This window comes from Mercenaria mercenaria, chromosome 9 (assembly GCF_021730395.1).
Source record: "Mercenaria mercenaria strain notata chromosome 9, MADL_Memer_1, whole genome shotgun sequence".
Taxonomy (NCBI): Eukaryota; Metazoa; Mollusca; class Bivalvia; order Venerida; family Veneridae; genus Mercenaria; species Mercenaria mercenaria.
In genome coordinates, this window is record NC_069369.1 from 66,781,441 (window position 1) to 66,805,744 (window position 24,304).

A 24,304-nucleotide genomic window follows, 5' to 3' on the forward strand; every position below is an offset into this window, starting at 1 on the left:
TAGTCTACAAAAGATGTCACGTTATGCCACATGAAAAGCAACCACAAGAAGGAGAAGTTTAGAAATATTCTAAATTTTATTCTAAATTGAATTTGACGAAATTAAAAAAAAAATCCCCTAAAATGCTGTAATTGATGAAAAATATAAAATGAATATATTTGTGTATGGCAAAAGTTCTGTTTTCTTGTATTTTAAAGCAAACAGTTTTTAGCATTGTTCTTCAAAATCCATTAGATTTGAAAAAGACCTTGGAAAATTTGCAGTTATTAAAAGAATGTGTATTACCGCCGTTTACTATGTTATTAACCTTAATCCTGCTGGCGGTGAGTGATTCTGCCTTTGCGACCAGTGCAGACAAAGCCGCGCAGGATGATCATGGTCTGCACTATTCTCTATTCAGTCAGTAAATATTCAGTGAACACTCCTTCGCATAATAAATCTGGTATAATAATAATAATAAATGGTATTGCCTAAATTGAATGATGGATCAGTCCATTTTAGAAATTCAACAGGCTAAGGTAAACATAGTTCAGTGTCGCATTTTTTACAGACCAAGTAAATAGTTTTTAACAATTAAATAGATGTACTTCGTTTAGCCAGATTGACAGATTGACAGATGACTATTGTTTTAAACAACAATCTCCTTCATTAGCGTTAGACGTTTTACATGCATTCGTAGAACGTGGATTTTCCTATTGGATCGTTATCCTTATTTTCCTTTACTTTTACTATATTCTTACTATAATGGTTTCAACAGATGTAATTCAAAGACTCTTAATTATACGACAAATTATTATAAGACCCGACTCTCGGTATATTTAAAAAAAAACTGTACCTGATAAAATTGTAAACAGTACCTACAGTATTCGATTTTGCTCTTGTCGAACTGTTTTGCTCTGTCTTGCGTTTTGCTTTGTAAATCTTAATTATTTACACATCTATACAAAGACAGTCATATAGTTTCGTTTTAGAAAGATGGCATTCTTTCAGCGTAGCTTATCGAACTAGATCTTTGACCTAGTTTCATATCTTTCTATAGTTCTTGTATTCCTGTTTGATATATTTTATGCAATCTTTATACACTGAATTACTCTCCCTTGCTGCGCATTTTCAGTCAGTTTTGCCTCTTGGCAGACTAAAAAAATGATTTACATTGCTTTTATATCAGCCAGTTTAAACTGTTGATGGTACATACAAATTGCTTTCATTCAATTTAGGGTTGGTTAAGGTATCTTACCCCTCACCTCTGTTGGTTCGAAACCTCACTTTCGGTGTAGAATTCTTTCATGTAAGGAACCTCATGTCTGAAACAATACCCATGGGTGCTTCTCGTGTTTTCCTTCATCATTTAAAGCTGGAAAGTCACCATAAGAGTTATGATATTTAATTATGTCGTGGTTGCGATAAACCAAGTAAAAACAAACTCTGGTGACAGTCTTTCAAACTTAAATTATTTCTTTTTCCTTCATCATTTAAAGCTGGGCCGTCACCATTAGAGTTGTGATATACCGGTATAATGATGTTGTTGTTGCGATAAACCAAGCAAAACAACCTTACAATAGTTCAAACTTAAATTACAGTTCAGAAACTATTTTCCTAGTTCTAGCATCTGTGACCTTGACACTAGTTCTACCAAATGCAGTCTGAACATTTCTCTGCTGGTTTCATAATACCGCATTCCTAGAGGTATTGAGCGGAAAATATTTATTATACTATCGTATTCAATATAAGCTTGCCATACACCAAACTTTGTCACAACTTGTTGATTCAAACTTATGGTATTGACCGAAAACCACCTACTTGATGAGGATAGATTAGACATTGATGGAAATTTGTTTTAGATGCTTTGACCTTGGCCTTTAGCCATTGGATCCCAATAGCATCTAACACAATTAAAGTCATAAACGGGATTTGTAACGCTACCCATCAACTACATTTCAACACACAGCAATTAGAGACAATATATTTATAGCCAGCGACCTTAGACATTCGGTCACTGAGACCCATTACAACCAAGCCTGGTACAGCAAGCTTGAATAAAGACTTAGCTCGGACTTCTATTTCGGACCGCAGATGTCAAGATCGCTGTTACAGAGAGTAGAAAAATGATTAGGAATGAGATATTGGGATGAAACTTGGTACGTAGGTAGCTTACGAGGAAATAAAAATTTGGTTTGCATTTTGCGCTACTTTTTAAAAAAAGAGAGAAAATCGTGCATTAACTTCAGTTTTGAATACCCTGTCCCGACCAAATGTATAGTATAATGTATTCCGGGGCGACTCGAGCCAAGGTCAATGTCGCTGTTACTAACAATGCTTCAACAGTTGTTTCTTACATATATCAAGAAACTTGTAAGTATGCCTTTATTCCTATATACAGTTTGCATCTAAATGTTGCTTTTCTTAAAATTCTATATGTCCAAAATTATTTTATGCTATTGAATGCATCATTAATTTTTTTTATTTGAATCTTAAAACTACAAACGAGACATGAACCACCAGAAACAAGTTTTTCATTTTTCACCTTTAAATTGCAGAGTATACCATTGTGCACATCATTTTGCTAAAAATGCAGGAGAACAATGTCAAATATACCTGTCCTGGAAACATGAAACTTGTCATCCATCAAGATTCATGTATAAATACGATACCGTCGCTGTCTTTTATCTTTTTTAGTTTTCCAAAACGCCATGTTTGGCTAAGTCACTGCAACAACCAATGTAACGATCTAGGCCGAAAAGGGGTCATAATTCTGGTTGAATGCAATATAGAGATACGCTTAACTCATTTTTTTCAGTTTCAGTTTTTATTTTTATTACTGCTTGGTGAATCTGCATTACATGAGGAAACTTTTTTCGTTAAAAGACTTTCCCACATTCAAAGTAAATGTATATCCGAGTTTCTCGACTGTGAACTATATATATATATTTATGCATTGGACCTTTTGAATGCCGCAAATCGAAAAATGGTTTACCTAACTGATGTGGGACAAAGCTATATAAACAAGCAAAATCAGTGAAATTACATCCCCGCCGAATTGTTTGGTAAATGAGTGGTCTATATTTGAAAGATACTTTATTTCCAGATATATACAAGTAATGTACAAAGGGGCCTTGGAAAGTTTCTTTTACAAAATCAGTTGGGAAAGTTCTGTCCTACAGTGATCTATATTTGTATGAAGTTTCATGAAGATTCATCAATGGGTTAGTTTTTATCATAGGAAATTATACGCATACCAACCGCTGCAAGTGATCAAAATCTAATGAAGATCAATCACTGGATTACTTTGTTATGTAGAAATTTATGGATTGTGAAATGATTTAAGGGCAATGACTCTTGTAAATTAAGTAATCCGGACAAAATTTAGTGTGCGTCACTATCCTTAATTGATCTACATTTGTGTAGTTTCATGAAGAACCATCAATAGGTTTCATAAACACAGTCAAAATCCCTAGTTCTTACCAAATCAGATAAAAAAATCAGCTTTCACTAGAGATAAACCTTAACATTAGCAAAGGCCATGTGCTTATCAGTCATTATGTAAGGTTTGTTTATTCTAATTGAAAATCTTTTTTTGAATTATTTGCATTTTCATGAAAACCTCTTCTTTAACTCTGTCAAAGAAGGTGGGCAGATCAAACAATACGTGAGCAAAGGCCATGTGCTATTAAATAATCTCGTGAGGTTCGGTGATTCTATCTTTAATACTTTTTTGCATTACAAGCATTTTCTGTTACCAAATCAAAGGGTTAAACTCTGCTTTTACTGCTAATTAATCAGTATGTAAGGTTTGGTGATTGTAACTGAAACACTTTTTGAATTACAAGCATTTTCATTTTTTTTACCAATTAAAGGGGCAAAACTCTGCTTTTGCTGGGTTCACGGGGGATAAAACAATACGCGAGCAAAGGCCATGTGCTAATTAGTAAGTATTTACCTTTTCGGACGCACGGATGGACGAACAACCGGACGGACAAAATCAAAACAATATCCATCCTCCTTCGGCGGGGAATAACAAAATTGATTCAGCTTTTCTTTTTTTTTTAGATATTTAGAGCATCGGCGTTTACTTGGCATCTGTCTCAGGGTAGCTACGGTTCCGAATTGAAACCTAAACCCTTCAATGTAAGAACTGAGCACAGAAACGACATAACTTGTATTACATAAAGAAGGGCATACGACCATTTCCCATTCAACCTTGGAACAGCTCTTCAGAGTTGACCAATAATTGTTCAATCCAAAACATGTCTACCTATAAATTATCAATGCAACAACAAGTCAAAAAGTAAGCTCTTATTTCTATTTCCAAGCTCCATTCCACGTAATATGCATTCGTGCCTTCATCTAAAATGATAAAAAAATGACAGAAAAAAAATTCTCATTTGTTACTTTGAGACATGTTACTACTTGATAATATACATGAGAACTGCTATGTTTTATGTTTTGACCAGATAATTTATATAAATCTATATAAGTACTAAATGAAACACGAATCTACAATATAATGGCGATGAAAAACATATTTATTGACTATTTTTTAAGATGATCACTTCTGGAAGGCAATTATTTTTTCTCTACTGCAGTATTACATAATGATTTGATATCTGTCAATGAATTATTATAAATAATATTGTACTATATATATTTACAATATGTTATGACACAACATTTGGATTAAAATTTGTATAAAAAGAATTCTACAGTTATTGACTTCCGGTAACATTTATAGATAAAAAATAAAATATTTTATTTCAATTTTCAGTGACATTTTATCTGAAATTGGTGGGAAATATGAGAAAACAGGTAAGAAATCATATTAAAGTGAAGTAAAGGAAAAAGAAAAAAAAAAACACCGACATTTTTTTTAACTGGGACCATATGACGCATAAGCTTATTTTAAATTATTTTTCAGACCGGACAGGAAAAGACTTTTGTCTTTTGACCTTCAAATGACCTTGATCTTTGGGCTAGGGGTTCGGGTCTAACCTATTGCACACTGTCTCATTATGGAGAACTTTTGTGTCAAGTAATATTAAAACCCCTGAATGGATGACAGCGTTGTGGACTAGAAAGAAAAAAAAACTATTGACGTTTGACCTTCAAGTGTACCTTTGAGCTAACGGTGCTGTTGCTCATGACATGTGGACACACATTATGGGGTACATCTGAGCCTAGTAGTATTAAAATCCATTTAAGGATTGTTGAATTACAGACCGCACAAATAAAAAGCCCTGTTGATAAAAGACAATATTAAGGAAATAGTTAGACAAAACTCTGAAGCTGAACCTGATATTTTATGGGAAATTATCAAAGGTACTATTAAAAATACAGCAATTAAATATTCTACATACAAAAAGAAAATTGAAACAGATCAGGAAAGTGAATTGATAAAAGAAATTTAAAGTTTAAATAAACAGGTACTTCACGAAAATGAAGACATAAATAATATTAAAGATACAATAACAGAAAAACAGAATGAGCTTGACTGTTTACATGAGAAAAAAGTCAATAGTTTATTGATTAGAACAAAAGCTATACATATTGAAGGTAATGAAAAGAATTCTAAATATTTCTCAAATATAGAGAAAAGACGTGCAGAAAAAAGAACATTACAAAACTAATAATTAATGGTCAAGAAATAACAAAAAATGATCAGATTTTAAAAAAAGAAGTAAACTATTATAGAACTTTATACGAAAAACATAAACAAAACCAAACAAATATATTTTTTTTTGGATCAGAACATAAACAAATTATCAAATGATGAAATGGAAACATGTGAAGATTTATTGACGGAAAACGAATGTAAACAAGCACTACTTGATATGATTTACAGAAGCAAAGTATATTGACACTATTAACAAAGACTGAAAAAGACCAATCATTACTTTCAAACTGGCGACCTATCAGTCTTTTAGATATAGATTACAAAATTGCAACCAAAACTATTGCCAATAGAATTAAAAAAGTTTTAGATAAAATTATTACTCATGAACAAACTGGTTTTATGAAAGGCCGCTATATTGGTGAAATTGTTCGCTTAATTTATGAAATCATTGAATACATTGAAGCTAATAATCAACCTGGTCTACTCTCTTTTTTTTTGTGACTATCAAAAAAGCGTTTGACAGCTTAAATTACGGTTTTATGATGCAATGTCTCCATCATTTCAACTTCGGACCATCTTTAATTACATGGGTAAAACTATTTTACACCAAAATAAACAGTGTAATAATAAATAAGGGTTATATGTCAGGAAGCTTTCCAATAAAGAAGGGTGTTAGACAAGGTTGTAATCTCTCCACTTCTTTGTTCATAATAGGCATTCAATTACTGACAAATTTTATAGCAAAAGATAATACAATAAAAGGTATAACAATAGACAACACAGAAATTAAACAAACCTTGTTCACAGATGATGCCACTTATGTAAATAACGGACAGAGAGAATCTTTTGAACGGCTTATAGAAGTTATAAATGAATTTGGCAAAATATCTGGACTCACACCTAATACGACAAAATCTATAGTTCTAAAGGCTGGTTCACTTAAACAGAGGAACTTAAAATATGTTGAAAACATGAATTTCGTTCGGACTTCTAAACAAGCTAGAACACTTGGAATGACATTTTATACAGATTTAGAATCAAATAATAAGCTCAACCTCGAACCTAAATTGCAAGAATTCAAAAAATGTCTGAAACAGTGGCAACATCGAAAACTAACCCTATTGGGTAAAGTAACTGTGATTAAAACTTATGCTCTACCGAAACTTGTTTATCCATTTACGGTGCTTGAAAACCCACCGGAAGATACGATCGAAGATATCACGTCAACTATTATTAACTTTTTATGGGACGTGAAATAAAGCGCAAAACATTAGTAAATAACTATGATCTGGGAGGGACTTAAACTCACATACATTAAAGCTTTTCTGTACTCGATCAAAGCATGTTGGGTTAAAAGAATAATTTCGAATGAAAATAACGGCTTTTGGAAAATATTGTATAAGAAATTCCTTAAAAACTTTGGGGGCAATTACATTTTCGAATGTAATTTACACACACAAGATATTGCTAGAATTTTCAAAAGCACAAAATTTTGAAAGATATACTAACTTCGTGGTTTACAATCATGAATTCTTCAAACACAGATAATGAACTGAAAAAAACATATAATATGGAACAACTCCGACATTAAATTACAACAAAATACAATATATTGGGACAATTGTAACAGGAAGGGAATAAAATACTAGTATATTGATCAATTATTTAATTCCGAACAAACAGGTTTTATAAGTTCGAAGAAGCAGAACGAATACTTAACTTGGAAAAAAGTGATTATCTCAAATACTACCAACTGGTTACAAAGATATCGAAAATATTAATAGAAAGCATCTCTGAAAATTTTCTGTACGGAAATAAAACAAACATTCATATAGAAAAACTAAAAGTTTGTAAAACACCCAGTATCTTTATAAATTACAAGCAACCAATGTACCATATGAAAAACCAACTGCTGCTGTGAAATGGGAAGTTTTTTTTTTTAAATGAAAACCTAAATTGGAAGAATATTTTTAGCGTACCATTCCTTTCTACCATTGATACAAATCTACGCAGTTTTCAATACAAATTTTAATGCGTCTGTTGCCCACAAATAAATATCTATTTATTTGTAAGCTGGCCCCAGTAACCTATGTGACTTCTGCTGCATGAATACAGAAACAATTGAACCCATAATATGGGAATGCCCCAAAGTACAAGCCTTTTGGAACAATATTCAAATTCAGATATTCTATTGACTACTAAAGGAATTGACGTGAAACTAAATATCAAAGACATATGTTTCGGTGTAACACAAAACAATAAGAAAAAATGATGTTCTAAACTTTATAATAATATTATGTAAATATCTTATATTTAAATCTAAGTACAGCAAAAAACATTCCAATGTTTGACTGCTTTGTACAATACTTGAAAGCTAGGATAAAAATTGAAAAAGAAATCGCATTAATGCAAAACAAGTTAGATAGACATGAAGAAAAATGGTCAAAGTTCGATGAAATATAATAGCTGACTAAACTAAACTTTACAACCCCTAAAACTCTCGTACACATACTACTATTGAGTACTTACTACATGTACTGAAACCAGGAAACGATCATCACTTATTCCTCATTTTAATCTACTTTTTCATTAATCGAAGTTAGAACTCCCAAGCGACATAGCTCTTTTCTTTCTTCTCTACTCCCTTCTCCTTCCTTTTTTCTTACCTTCCAAAACTCTTTGCATAATATTCGTATTGAATCTGACGTGATTTTGATTCGAAACATGTTAAGTTCATGTTTGTGTTTGACTATATATATCATTGACATTGTATATAAAATTGTATGTCATATATATGTTATGCAAAGGAAAATAAACGTGGTAGCTGGAGCCTCAAAAAAAAAGAGAAACGTCATACTTGGGAACTTATTATTTCGTACTGGTAACAGGAAGAGTTTGGTATGTTGGGTTAAAAGCTGTAATTTCCTCCAACCTTTGTACACACACATCTATTTCAACTGAATGTTTACTTGAAAAATGCGATTTTTTCCACTTTAAATGAGTCATGAGTTATCTTGTCATAGTATCATATTATTAAAATATCTTCCTTTTTTAAATTCATATTTAAACGCAACTTTTTAACAAAGGTGAATGAGTACCAGATGTAATGTAATTACTCAAAACGTGACAGTTCTTATACAAGCAAGTCCTTTACGAGTTTTTTCTTTTTTTTTTCAGTATTGTTCCAATAAACCAGGTTTGAAGTCTTCAGACACCACAGAGGGGTGATATGTTGTTTCGTTCAATAAACGAAAGTCTTTTATTGACAGAAGTTTTATTCCTGTAGGTCCGGGCCTATGAAACGATACGATATACCTTTGAGTATTAGGCAGTCTAAATTGTTTTAGTTTTTTTTTATTTCTAATAATATTTATATTAGAGCATTTTATGCGTTGTTTCAGAACACAACAGTCAGGTATTATGTGTGTGCATTTTTTTTTTTGTATGTTTCCTTTAATGTTAATTTTGATATATGATTTTCTTTCAATGTAATATGGTTATTCAATTGTATTTTGTGACTAACAAGTTGTATCGTGATGACTCATTTATGTTTTAAAATTTACTGCTCAAAGCTATTGAATATATTGAAAATTGTATGTGGCTGTGTGTGTGTTTGGGTATGCACATCTGCTGCCTGCTGTTTTTTTCTTTTTGTTTCTTTGTTTTTTATTGTTTTTGTTTGTTTGTTTGTTTGTTTGTTTGTTTGTTTTTTAGGGTGGTGGGGGCGCGTTTTTTGAAAGTGGTATTCCCTATTTGATACTTATCCATGTTTATAAACTACAAAACGTTAGAAAAGAAACGAATCCCATTTACATTAATAGATGACAAACCATATACATTTATATAAAACAATAGGTTGCCTCGGAGTAAATGAAAAGAAAACAACACAGGAATTAAAAATAGTTTGATTTTTTTGTTATACTTGATATTTTATTTTTCTATTTACTAACTGAAACAGTTACAAAGCGAAACTGTAAAAATTATATAGAATAGTACTTAAAAGAAAAGCGTTCTTCTGATTTAAATGGAAGAAATGGCTCTCTGGTAACTGTCATGTGGTAACTCAGCAGAGCCTCGCTCTTGCCTAAACGGGTATACTCTGACCAGATATTTCCGCCCGCACATTCAAACGGTGAGTGAACGAATCTTATATATAAATGAGCAGGCAGGTAGAGGCAATCTATTGTATACAGATACCGTTCGGACTCATAATGACTTATAACTGGACATCGCCCCTTGAATTTCAACGTAAGCGAACGTTTGATTTTCAGCCGCTATCTTGCAAGACCTGTCATAGAATAACTGTAATATTTTTGTTCTCTAAAATCGTAATTTACATGATTTCAACTTTATCTATTCAGTTACACATTTCTTTGTTTAAAGATTATTTATAGTTGCCACCGGTGTAGTGTGAGATTCGTCAGCCCCGAAATATCCGTCAGTGCACATGCGCACAAGATTGTTTACTTCCGGTATACCGTATTGGACGGATTACACCAAACCGGAAGTGACTATGAATGAAGTAGTCCAAAATTTAGTTCCATGCTATGGATGGAATCTGGTAAAATGAGTGATATGAGGAGATGACAGTTATATTTTTGGCTTAATTTTATTGCTTATTGTAGAGAAAAGATCTAGACCATTTTAGTGTGAATTTCCTGGAATAAGTTTTATTCTTTGCGAAAAATGTCTACCTACGCGTGATTGCTAAACAGGTGTTTTCATGGGGGCATTTTAGAGGGTTTGTTTCTCAGAACAGATTATTTTTCTTATATACAACATAACATGTCAATATTTTTCTATTTTTGATAGGAAGACATGTCATACTAAATGACCGTGTCTGGTTTTCATATCATTGAAGTGCTCTAAAGTGATGAAAATAAGGACTGAATATTTTATTGTTAATATGAATTAAAGAAGAAATTGAATTGGTAGAATGTAACCTATTGGCGATTCATACAGGAAACGCTCCAGTTTCAGAGTTTTTTTCTCGTTCTTTAGCGTGCCAGTGGTAAATTACTCACACACTATACGGAACTCTAGTAATTTACAGTTAGAGTAGTGACATGAACTCACAGCCCGCTATATGGAACGCCGGAACTCTGTGATGTGATCAACTATAGTTTCATTATGTTAACATTCAGTATTAATTTGTTTATCGCTGTGTTTTCTTGTAAGTTTGCTGTACTGTCTTGTCTACTGACCATCTTGTCAAACGGACATTCCATTATATCAACATACAAAATTGACTTATTCAAAGCTGTGTTATTATGTCTGTTTCCTATTAAATCTTGTCTAGTTGTGTTTCGTCTATTTGCTATACTGTCTTATCTACTGACCATATCATCTTGTCAGACATATTTTGCAAAATATGAAGTGACTAATAGTAGTAGTCCAAAAAGTATGGTGTAATGAGTCATATATGGATAGAGTGGCTGTATTTGTTGCTGACTGCACATAAAAAAACTCTAGACTACTTTTATTGTGATTTTTCTGGTTTTACATTTATCCATTGAGTAAATGTACACAAACGCATAATTGCTCAAAACAGCTTTTCTCATGGAAACGTATGACCACCGCCTACCACATAGCCAGGATTCATATGACGACCGCTTCCCAAATAGCCAGTATACGCATGACCACCGCCTACCGAATAGCCAGGAAACATATGACCATCTCCTCTCAAATAGTAAGGATACATCTGACCACCACCTCCCGAATAGCCAGGATACATAGGAGCACCACCTCTCGAATAGCCAGGATATCTATGAGCACCACCTCCCGAATAGCCAGGATATCTATGAGCACCGCCTCCCGAATAGCTAGGATACGTATGAGCACTGCCTCCCGAATAGCCAAGATACATAAGAGCACCGCCTATCAAATAGCCAGGATACCTATGAGCACCTCCTCTCGAATAGACAGGATACATATGGGCACCCATATATCTGCTATGCATAGGCGGCAGCGATTCAACAGAGAAGAATGCGACCATGACTACGATGCCGATAAGAAGAAGCGGTAATTGTTGTGCGTTCTTCATGATCTGTTAAGAAATGAATAAAGATTTGATATAAAATGCACACTTATTTAGTAATGATTACAAATTACAGCTGTTTTCTTACAGGGGCTGTCCTAACGTAGGACTCAAAAGCTGTTTTACCTAAATATTGAAATATGTACCTCCATTATAGGAACTCATGCAAACTTTGTCGGATTTTTATTGTGCGAGCGTAGCGGTCGAGAAAAAAATGGATTTTTTTTTCACACAAAACAAAAGACTAATTATCTATGCGAGCATAGCGAGGGAGAAAAAATCCATATTTTATATTTTTCACCCAAAACAAAAGATAGATTGCCTATGTGCGCGTAGCAAGCGGGACAATGCATATTTTGCACTTTCTTCACCCAGAATAAGAGATAAATTTACTTTGCTCCGTCGATTTATTTATTTTTTTTTGCGGGGCCGGAGTGGGGTGCGCCGAGGCGCCTGTCCCTGAGACCGCCTTTGGTTCTTTTTGAAACTTTGGTGTAAAATTTTGAAATAAAACTCACAAAAAAACCCCAATAAATTCTAGAATTACTTTCGAAGATGGTGGTAAATAAGAATATAATTTCGTAATAATTTTACAAAGAAATAGTTTTCTACAGAATAGTTGCACAGTATCTTTTGAAACAGATGATATTTGTTTTGTTTAAGTGCACAATCAAAATATAATTCCCCGATTGAACATCAAATGCAAAATTTCACGAGTGTTGCAGCCACGAGTGGAAATGTAAATTATGGTGTTCACGAGTGACCTGATTTCAATTTTACATGTAAGACAAATTTATTTTCGCAATCTATGTTTTGACTAAATTTACACATTTTATTGTTCCTAACTTCTGTGAAAATACCAGATATATTTCACTCTTCTATTTCGATAATAAGGTGAAAACATAGTGAGTAATTTTCTTTTATTCTACAGCTGAATAATTTGCCACTACAGAGTTCATTTAGATCATAATACAGTTTTCCCAAAGTTTCCGACATCATTTAAAGCAGTTAGAAATTTTATGTAGCTCTAATCGGGGCCTAGTAATGTCACGTGGCCAGACATGATTAGCAGCTATTCGTTCGATACATAGCAACAATAAATAGTGATAACTGTATAACTTCATTTATCCAGATAACGTAGAGTAAAGGCTGGACTAGGATATGGAAACAAAACTCATTTTGTGAATGTACAGTTTACAAAGGGAGAATATGCTTATTTAGATCTAACAGGTGCGAGTAGTATAGGGGTCTCTTTGCTTGTAAACAAACGGGCGCCATCTTGGATGACCTAGTTACTATAATTAGTAACTCATTTGCATATAAGAATTAATTAGTGCGCGTGTGCGGCAGCCATTTTGAATTCTAATGACGTATTTATGAAAATGCTTAGGAATGTCTTTTATACTTATCTAGGGCGTGTTCGCGCATATCGAGGGTCAGCCCTACAGGTCACAATAGCCTAAATAGTTTTCCCTATATATTCTATATAAAACTGATTTTTTTTCAAAGAGATAGCAAACAGAGCTAGACCCATTTCAGAGAACAAATCCTTTCCTCATTTTAAAGAGTTATGATAAAACTGATATAAAATGAAGAGAAAAGTAGGGGTCATGTATCTTCTAAGAGAGATTTCTCTGGTCACATTACTGTAAACTGACATCAAAATCACACTTCTGTGACCCAGAAGTACTACTCATACTAAAATTGAGCTTGACTTCACCGAATACAACCTGCTCTCCCATGTTTCCTACCAAAATGTCAACAATACATCCACAGTGAAATTTAAACAAAAACTAGCCTCAATTTAGACCTCTGTTAAGCGAAAAATTAGTATTCAAATACTTGACAGCCATTACGCGACTAGACCAGATGGCTCACACGCTGGTTCCTTTTAGTTTAATAAGACCGGGAGATAACACGAAAACAACGCTATACGCATGCGTTATAAAGAACCTCTAGTATAAAAATCATTCGAAAGAAAATGTATAATATAATTACGTACTGCTGACCAGTCATTAAAACTATACGAGAATACCTATTTATAAAATGAAATTAAAAGACAAACTATTACGCACTCAACGGATGTAAACCCGTCGATATCCCACGCTAAAATGAACCAACACTCTTTATCCGTTTAGAATACAGATTAATACCGTCGTTTCTACACATAAAATAGCCAATCAGAAGGCAGGGAAACGAACCAATAAAACATCTCCAATAAAGTCGTTTTGACCAATGAAAACGTCGAAATTTTAACCAATCGACGCTCAATATTATTAACGAATGACATCGCGAATTCAGAAAGCGAATCGTATATAAGAGAGTGCACAGCCGTCATCCATTGGAATTCATACGGGTGACATGGAAAACTTTACCGTTAACACTTTCACCGGCGCGGACGAATTTTGCGGGGATCAGGCGTTCTCTTCTGCAAATGACAACGGTAAGTCTGAATACTGATCAGAGAATAAAATATTTTGACAGGCTTAAACCCGTTCTTTAACGTACAAATACGATGATTTTACATAGCGCGATTTATGAGCGCATTAATATAATGATTACAATTTCTTTAATAAACCCGATACGAAATACAATAGAAATAATTAACTGAATTATTCATACAACCTACCAGTCCGGATAAATTCGCCTAATGAATCAATGGTTGAATAGAAATATCGTTTCACTACCAACAGCCAATCGGAATGCATTATTTTGACAAGCGGTAACGTTTTTCCAATACAGGTTGAGACACGTATCGCTTTACGTCTACTCCGCGTTATAGTGTACATATTTACTGATTTTAAACAGCACCGTTAACGCTTTATACATAATTATAGAAATGATTATAGCAAAATGTCATGAATTTACCCGATACGAAAATGAAACAGAAATACCTAATTTAATTGTTCATACAACTTACCTGTCCAGATAAATTCGCCTAATGAATCAAATCTTTAGATGGTTGACAAGAAATATCGTTTCACTACCAACAGCCAATCGGAATGCAGTATTTTGACAAGCGGTAACGTTTTTCCAATACAGGTTAAGACCCGTAGCGCTTTACGTCTACTCCGCGCTATAGTGTACATATATATTGATTTTAAAGAGCGCCGTTAACGCTTCATACATAAGTATAGAAATGATTAAAGCAAAATGTCTTTAATAAACCCGATACGAAAATGAAATACAAGCACCTAATTTAATCGTTCATACAGCATAAACCGTGATGTGTGCTTTACCTGAGATCCTTTAACCGAATGATATTTACCTGTAGAACTGGAGTATATAACACTTCGCTACCTACAACCAATCAGGAAGCAGAATTTTGACAAGCGATAGCGCGTAGTTTAACATTTGGCCGCATTATTGAGCGCGTTTTATAATTTCAGTGTATAGCTATATAAATACTAACGGAATTAAAAAGCTAGGTTATTGAGTTTATTTATTTCCTCTAACGGTTTTTAATGTGATAATAGAAAGGAATGTTTACTGTTTTTTAATACATAGATGAATAACTATTGACACGGCAGTCAATTAAGCACGATGGCTGTCATACCTTACCTATCTGTTAAAAAACGTAAAGTACAACATTTCTCTATTATGCTTGGAACGGCTTTAGCAGTGTTTGGTATCAAATGAAAGGTTTTGACGAGTACTATTGACAAAATGATTTGTTTTATCACATATCCAAAATGGCAGCGAATGAATTTACAGGGCGAAGTATAATAAATAGAGCCAAAGCAACGTTCTGATTAGTTAATATAACTTATAGCATTGCTTTGATTTGCTAGCGATACGGCGCATTTTGATTGGTCGCACAGGGATTACACGCATATAAGTCAAAAGTAAATTTAACCATGACTGAAGGGGTTACGAGTTACTGTATATACCTACACCACCTCCTCTCCCTCCTCCTCCTCCTCCACACCTCCTTCTCTCCTCCTCCTCCTCCTCCACTCCTCCTCCTCCACTCCTCCTCCTTTTCCACTCCTCCTCCTCCTTTACTCCTCCTCCTCCTCCTCCTCCACTCCTCCTCCTCCTCCTCCTCCTCCACTCCTCCTCCTCCTCCACTCCTCCTCCTCCTCCTCCACTCCTCCTCCTCCACTCCTCCTTCACTCCTCCTCCTCATCATCCTCCACTCGTCCTCCTCCTCCACTCCTCCTCCTCTCGTCCTCCTCCTCCACTCCTCCTCCTCCACTTCCTCCTCCTCCTCCACTTTCTCCTCCTCCACTCCTCCTCCTCCTCCTCCTCTTCTTTCTCCTCTGCCCCAAGAAAGCGTAAGAATGGCAAACAGAATAAAGCAGTGTCTTTTTGATAAATCGATTTCACAAATGCATCAGTGTCCTGTTTGCCATCAGTCTTTCTCTAGGATCGACAACATGCGGAGACATCAACGTTATGTCCACAGAAATGACGAAGCCACTGACAGTTTTTCACCGCCATTACAAGCATGGGACATCTCAAGAGAGATCACGTTTCAACATCCATTTTCTATGGTCGTTTCAGGACCAAGTGGTAGTGGAAAAACTGAATGGACAAGAAAACTGTTATCATCAAATCTTGTAAGACCTTAGCCTCAGCGTATCATATGGTGTTTTGGACAATGGCAACCATTGTATGATGAACTTCGGCGTGAAATTCCCGGGGTCAAATTTGTACACGGTATTCCAGACTACCTAAACGATTCCCAATATATAAATGTTAATCGGAGGAACCTGCTGGTCTTTGACGACTTGATGACTGAAGCTAAATGCGATCAAAGAATTGCTGATCTCTTTACCAAGGGCAGTCACCACAGAAACATATCTGTCGTATATCTCACCCAAAATTTGTTCCCTCAAGCTAAAGCTTGCAGATACCGCATTGAATACGCAGTATCAGGTGCTATTTAATAATCCTATTGACAGACAACAAGTTGCTACATTGGCCAGAAGAATTTACCCTTCGTCTAGTAACATCTTTATGAAACGGTTTGAACGAGCGACATCAAGACCGCACGGTTATTTGGTAATAGACTTAAAATCGAGCACCCCAGAACAACACCGTTTACGCGAAAACATTTTCGAGGCGATCAATCCAGAAAAGAGAAAATGAACGAATGATGAATATAAACAAGAAGACTATTTCAATGGAGAAGGATACTTATCTGACAAAAATGATGACAAGGATAAAGATGAGGAGGAGGATTATGATGACCATGATGATGATGACGATGATGATGATGATGATAGTGATGATGAAACAGAAAATAGAAATAATGTCACAAACTTTGTAAAGAAACGATCTTTGATCAAGGGACCTCCAGGTAAACGTAGAAAAGTTGAGATTATAGAAGAGCGATCACGCCATGAGATATGGGATAAGCGTTTTCAGTATCCTCTCAGACAATCTATTAAAGAACAATTCAGCGCTAAAGTTAACAACTATACGGAACAAGGGCTCTCTTTTGAAGACGCGTACCGTCACACCGCTAATGACGTGCTGCCTGAACTAAGAAAGAGACTAAGACAAAATTATGCCCGATTTCTAATCGACTTTTATGAGCTACAAAACTACCCTACGCAGCAGCAGATTATACAGTCGGCTAAGAAACTTAAAAATCAGCACGGGATGACTGTAAAAGAATCTATTCGGCAAGCCATTGCCCTTAGAAAAGACCTTTTTGTTGAGTTGTGGCCCGATCATAAAACCAAAGGAGACTATTCAATGGAGGATAATAATAAAGACAGTGATGACGATCAAGAATCGGATGATGATGAATGAACGTTGTAAGAAGGATTGGCGTGCTTTAACTTTCACCGTGTCAAAATGGGTTCCATAGAAATGTACGATTATAAACAAGAACAATGGGTCCCGGATAAACCGGACCCTGAAAAACGGATACAACATTTCAAAGACCTGAGGGACGGATACGTTCGGCCTGATCATATGGGCCGTTACTTTGTAGGAAGCGGTGCATATCGAAGAAAAATGGCCGAATTAAAAGAGGAACGAGAAAGAGAAGCAATGAAACAAGAACAAAAAGGGGAAGATCTCCCCGTAGTAAAACTTGTGACACCCGTAGCCCAAGCGGTTGATATTGCTAGGTCGGAAATAAGACAGTCACGAAAGCATAGTGATCTGAAGCGACATAGGTATAAAATGGACACACCTTTGAGTCGTGATTTAGACAGCCCAAGACGTAAGAAATATCGCGAAAGCATGACCCAAGATACTATAGATTGGAACACCTATACATTTTAAAATGAATAACTACGAACTCGAGGAAATGTTAAAAGAGTACCCTGTGACAATATGCGCCGCGGACCAACTTCAAATACGTAGAGGACAATACGTCATTTCGAATACAGACACCAGCCAGGGATCAGGAAAACATTGGGTGGTCTTTTACTTTCCAAAAAGAGGGCCCGACGAATTTTTCGATTCACTATGTAATAGACCGGAGCACTACAAAGTTCATTTTGAGCAAGCGTTAAAGAAGCGTTATTGGATGAACTTCAGTCAAATACAGGATACGGATTCAAACATATGCGGGCTGTATTGCGTGTATTACATTATGAACCGATGTTCCGGACGAAAAAATGAAGGACATTTTAAAACCGTTTGATGCGTATCGCAAGAAGTCGAATGATGAATTTATTGTGTCTTATTTTAGTTGATACATGTAGTCAGTATATGTGTTACAAGCTATGGCAATAAAAGATTGAAAGTACAATATGTCTTTGTTATTTATAACCTATACATTCGAATTTGATTTAACGGAAAAGATGAAGCGTCGGTAGGTGTGGTGGTGCACACAAATAAAACAACATATTCCTTTATTGTATTTTATTTCTTCAACATCGTTTCACTAATTGATAAAATAACATACCAGTTTCGAACAGCTTTGAACCAAAATATCGCAAAAATGATAAGTTTTAACACGTAAGCTAGCCTTCCTTTGAGAATTAAACCAATCAAAATGCGCCGTATCGCTAGCAAATCAAAGCAATGCTATAAGTTATATTAACTAATCAGAACGTTGCTTTGGCTCTATTTATTATACTTCGCCCTGTAAATTCATTCGCTGCCATTTTGGATATGTGATAAAACAAATCATTTTGTCAATAGTACTCGTCAAAACCTTTCCTTTGATACCAAACACTGCTAAAGCCGTTCCAAGCATAATAGAGAAATGTTGTACTTTACGTTTTTTAACAGATAGGTAAGGTATGACAGCCATCGTGCTTAATTGACTGCCGTGTCAATAGTTATTCATCTATGTATTAAAAAACAGTAAACATTCCTTTCTATTATCACATTAAAAACCGTTAGAGGAAATAAATAAACTCAATAACCTAGCTTTTTAATTCCGTTAGTATTTATATAGCTATACACTGAAATTATAAAACGCGCTCAATAATGCGGCCAAATGTTAAACTACGCGCTATCGCTTGTCAAAATTCTGCTTCCTGATTGGCTGTAGGTAGCGAAGTGTTATATACTCCAGTTCTACAGGTAAATATCATTGGGTTAAAGGATCTCAGGTAAAGCGCACATCACGGTTTATGCTGTATGAACGATTAAATTAGGTGCTTGTATTTCAATTTCGTATCGGGTTTATTAAAGACATTTTGCTTTAATCATTTCTATACTTACGTATGAAGCGTTAACGGCGCTCTTTAAAATCAATATATATGTACACTATAGCGCGGAGTAGACGTAAAGCGATACGGGTCTTAACCTGTATTGGAAAAACGTTACCGCTTGTCAAAATACTGCATTCCGATTGGCTGTTGGTAGTGAAACGATATTTCTATTCAACCATCTAAAGATTTGATTCATTAGGCGAATTTATCTGGACAGGTAAGTTGTATGAACGATTAAATTAGGTATTTCTGTTTCATTTTCGTATCGGGTAAATTCATGACATTTTGCTATAATCATTTCTATAATTATGTATAAAGCGTTAACGGCGCTGTTTAAAATCAATATATATGTACACTTTAACGCGGAGTAGACGTAAAGCGATACGTGTCTCAACCTGTATTGGAAAAACGTTACCGCTTGTCAAAATAATGCATTCCGATTGGCTGTTGGTAGTGAAACGAGATTTCTATTCAACCATTGATTCATTAGGCGAATTTATCCGGACTGGTAGGTTGTATGAATAATTTAGTTAATTATTTCTATTGTATTTCGTATCGGGTTTATTAAAGAAATTGTAATCATTATATTAATGCGCTCATAAATCGCGCTATGTAAAATCATCGTATTTGTACGTTAAAGAACGGGTTTAAGCCTGTCAAAATATTTTATTCTCTGATCAGTATTCAGACTCACCGTTGTCATTTGCAGAAGAGAACGCCTGATCCCCGCAAAATTCGTCTGCGCCGGTGAAAGTGTTAACGGTAAAGTTTTCCATGTCACCCGTATGAATTCCAATGGATGACGGCTGTGCACTCTCTTATATACGATTCGCTTTCTGAATTCGCGATGTCATTCGTTAATAATATTGAGCGTCGATTGGTTAAAATTTCGACGTTTTCATTGGTCAAAACGACTTTATTGGAGATGTTTTATTGGTTCGTTTCCCGGCCTTCTGATTGGCTATTTTATGTGTAGAAACGACGGTATTAATCTGTATTCTAAACGGATAAAGAGTGTTGGTTCATTTTAGCGTGGGATATCGACGGGTTTACATCCGTTGAGTGCGTAATAGTTTGTCTTTTAATTTCATTTTATAAATAGGTATTCTCGTATAGTTTTAATGACTGGTCAGCAGTACGTAATTATATTATACATTTTCTTTCGAATGATTTTTATACTAGAGGTTCTTTATAACGCATGCGTATAGCGTTGTTTTCGTGTTATCTCCCGGTCTTATTAAACTAAAAGGAACCAGCGTGTGAGCCATCTGGTCTAGTCGCGTAATGGCTGTCAAGTATTTGAATACTAATTTTTCGCTTAACAGAGGTCTAAATTGAGGCTAGTTTTTGTTTAAATTTCACTGTGGATGTATTGTTGACATTTTGGTAGGAAACATGGGAGAGCAGGTTGTATTCGGTGAAGTCAAGCTCAATTTTAGTATGAGTAGTACTTCTGGGTCACAGAAGTGTGATTTTGATGTCAGTTTACAGTAATGTGACCAGAGAAATCTCTCTTAGAAGATACATGACCCCTACTTTTCTCTTCATTTTATATCAGTTTTATCATAACTCTTTAAAATGAGGAAAGGATTTGTTCTCTGAAATGGGTCTAGCTCTGTTTGCTACCTCTTTGAAAAAAATCAGTTTTATATAGAATATATAGGGAAAACTATTTAGGCTATTGTGACCTGTAGGGCTGACCCTCGATATGCGCGAACACGCCCTAGATAAGTATAAAAGACATTCCTAAGCATTTTCATAAATACGTCATTAGAATTCAAAATGGCCGCCGCACACGCGCACTTATTATGAATTCTTATATGCAAATGAGTTACTAATTATAGTAACTAGGTCATCCAAGATGGCGCCCGTTTGTTTACAAGCAAAGAGACCCCTATACTACTGGTGCGGCTTATGCATGGGTCAAAGTGATCGGAACTACTGATATTGTACGGTGAGGCGTTTCAAAACAAACTCTTTTTAGGTATAGAAAAAAATCTATGAAACCATTTTCAAATTGGACCGGAGATGTTATTCAAAGACTTTAAGGTTGTTTTTTTCACTCTATTTTTAGCCATGTTGGCCATGTCTTTTTTTTTCTACATTTTTTGGTAAAGTGTCACCAAAGGAACATGTGGACAAATATTCTTAAATTGGACCAGCAGTTTTTGACATGAAGATTTTTAAAATTTTCTCTTTAAATGGATGTAAACGTTCTTTGGCGACCATGTTTTTACGACGAATCAGACTAACTTGAACAAAGTTGTGAGAGGCCTTTAATGATCATTTTGAAATCGTGCCAGCAATTTCTGACAAGAATATGTTTGAGTTTCTGCTGAATACATATTGGATATAGCTACTATACAATCTGGCAGTTATATTTTGTTTCACCAGAATATGAGTAGTCTTGAGAGAGAGCGGCCAAAGGATTATTTGTGTAAAACTGTTTTAAAATTTGGCAAGTAGTTTCTCAAAACAGATTTTTGAATTTTCTAGTGCGTACCGTGTAGGGAAAATGACCATGTCCTCTGACTACGATGGCTTTTTTTTAGACAAATCAGAAATCAGAGTTGTTTCAAGAAAGAACCGTAACAGAAGGTGACACAAGCATCTTTCTGGAGAACATGTCTAAAACCCCGATCGTTCAGTCTCTGATAAGATAATTTTAAACTTTCAACTATATTTTTACAATAGGGAAAATTGACCCATATTCTCTTTCGACGAATTAGAATACTTGAACAACCTCGATAGATGGTCACCCAAGAATCCTTTAAATACTAAGCCAAACGTTTCTAACAAGACGATTTTTGAAGGTCCCATTAAGTATACAGATGTTTCTAGTTTAAGCTTGTTTTAACTTTTGATCAAACTTGAAACCGCTATTTCTCGATGCGTACATGGCTCTAAATGTCGCGTTGACGTGATATTAACATAAATTTAAGCATTGCTAGTCATATTTGACTGTAATAACTTTATATCTAATTACTATTAAATCAATACTATTGTGCCAGAGCTTGAACATATCTATGTAAAATCACAAATCACCTTTTTTCGGATCTGTAGTCTGTATATTAGTTTTTGGAGTTTTAGAATTATTAACTGAGATGGCACATGTACTGATATTTTAACATGACATAAAGTACGACCTACCTTAGCTTAGATTCCCTCAAGAGTTTCCTTGTATTCAGAGTCTTTCAGTTATTATCTATATATGCAAGGTCTTCAAATCAAAACAACGTCGACGTTTACTTAGATGTCATATCCATCAATAAGACGTAAGAGGTCGTCACATCAAAGCATAGATTTTATGAGTAAAAAAGGGGTGTAATATGTTCCTAATTAGTTGGTATATGTAAATTTTCGCTTGATGTTTGGATGGTTTTTATTTACAGAAAACAAATAGGTCTAATGATTAATAGCATTCTATTTGTATTTCATGTAACAATTAAGAAAATATTAACTAAAACTGAGGCAAAATAGCGATATTTTCACGTATTTTTCTTTTTTCTTTCTTTTTTTTTTTTGCCAAACAATATTAAATTAATCTTGTAATTGCACTGCATGCCATACATCTGATGAAACTGGAGCTGTCACTGGAGTGTTTAATGACTCCAATGGTGGATGAAGATATTGCACAATAGCCTGAGTCTATGTCAAAAATATTAAGTAATAAGATAAAGTATATCAAAACACTATGTAAGTATATTCTAAGCAAAAAGGGGGCATAATTCATTAAATATTGGTGAGTTATGCATGTTACGTCATGTGATGTGGGTGATTATGTGGAACAACTACTTCAAGTTTGAATCAAATGCATTTCATAATAACTGAAATATAGTGAAAATGCATCAAAATTAACCTAAAATTCTAAGTAAAATGGTGGGGGGGGGATTCATGAAACATTTGTGCCAGAGTTATGCACCTTGTGTCATATGATGTGGGTGATGATGCTGAACAACTGTTTTAAGTTAGAATCAAATCCGTTCAGTAATAACAGAGATAGAGTGAAAGTGCATCAAAACTTTAACCTGAAATTCTAAGTTAAAAGGGGGAATAATTCATGAAAGAATTGTGCCAGAGTTATGTACCATGTGTCATATGATGTTGTGATGATGTTGATCAACTATTTTAAGTTTGAATCAAATCCATTCTGTAATAACAGAGACAAGAGTGAAAGTGCATCAAACCCTTAACCTGAATTTCTAAGTAAAAGGGGGAATAATTCATGAAAAAAATGTGCCAGAGTTATGCCCCTTGTGTCATATGATGTGGGTGGTGACGTTGAAATACTATTTTAAGTCTGAATCAAATCCATTCGGTAGTAACAGAGATAGAGTGAAAGTGCATCAAAACTTTAACCTGAAATTCTAAGTAAAAAGGGGAAATAATTCATGAAAAATTTGTGTCAGAGTTATGCACCTTGTGTCATATGATGTGGGTGATGATGATGAAGAATTATTTTAAGTTTGAATCAAGTCCATCCGGTAATAACAGAGATAGAGTGAAAGTTCATCAAAACTTTAACCTGAAAATATAAGTGTAAAGGGGGGATAAATAAAAAAAATATTGGTGCAAGAGTTATGGCCCTTATGTCAGATGATGTGGGTGATGATAAGGAAAAACTATTTTAAGATTGATTTAAATTCATCAAGTAAATACAGAGATATGATGAAAAAAGAGAAAGTGTTAAAAAAACTTAACCAAGGTGGGGACGCGGAAAAACGCCGACGCCGGGTCGAGTAGGATAGCTCTCCATAGTCGAGCTAAAAATTAAGATCGCATTCATTGATGGTGAAAAATGGGCGGTCATCCTTTGGCATTAAAGTAAAATGGAAAAATAATACAGTTATGTGTTAAATAAGGTTTCGGAAAAGAATTATTATGCAATATATTTGTTTGATAAGGCTGTTAAGTCGACGTATTTCACAGAATGATATGTATTATAAATTGATATTTGTTCTGTTCTGTTCTGTTATTCCACATACTCGGAATTCTTCGATACACGATTAGGTCTGAAACAGGAATCTGTTT

The 24,304-nt window shown here is 34.7% G+C and overlaps 1 long non-coding RNA gene across 1 annotated transcript; it reads right to left on the reverse strand.

The window, feature by feature from the left end:
* Positions 1 to 9,294: 9,294 nt before the first annotated feature.
* LOC123548081 (uncharacterized) lies at positions 9,295 to 22,529 on the reverse strand. The gene is made up of 2 exons (XR_006685815.2): positions 22,424 to 22,529; positions 9,295 to 11,654 (listed from the first exon to the last, which is right to left on the reverse strand). It is a non-coding gene; the product is annotated as an uncharacterized LOC123548081 (long non-coding RNA).
* Positions 22,530 to 24,304: the final 1,775 nt, after the last annotated feature.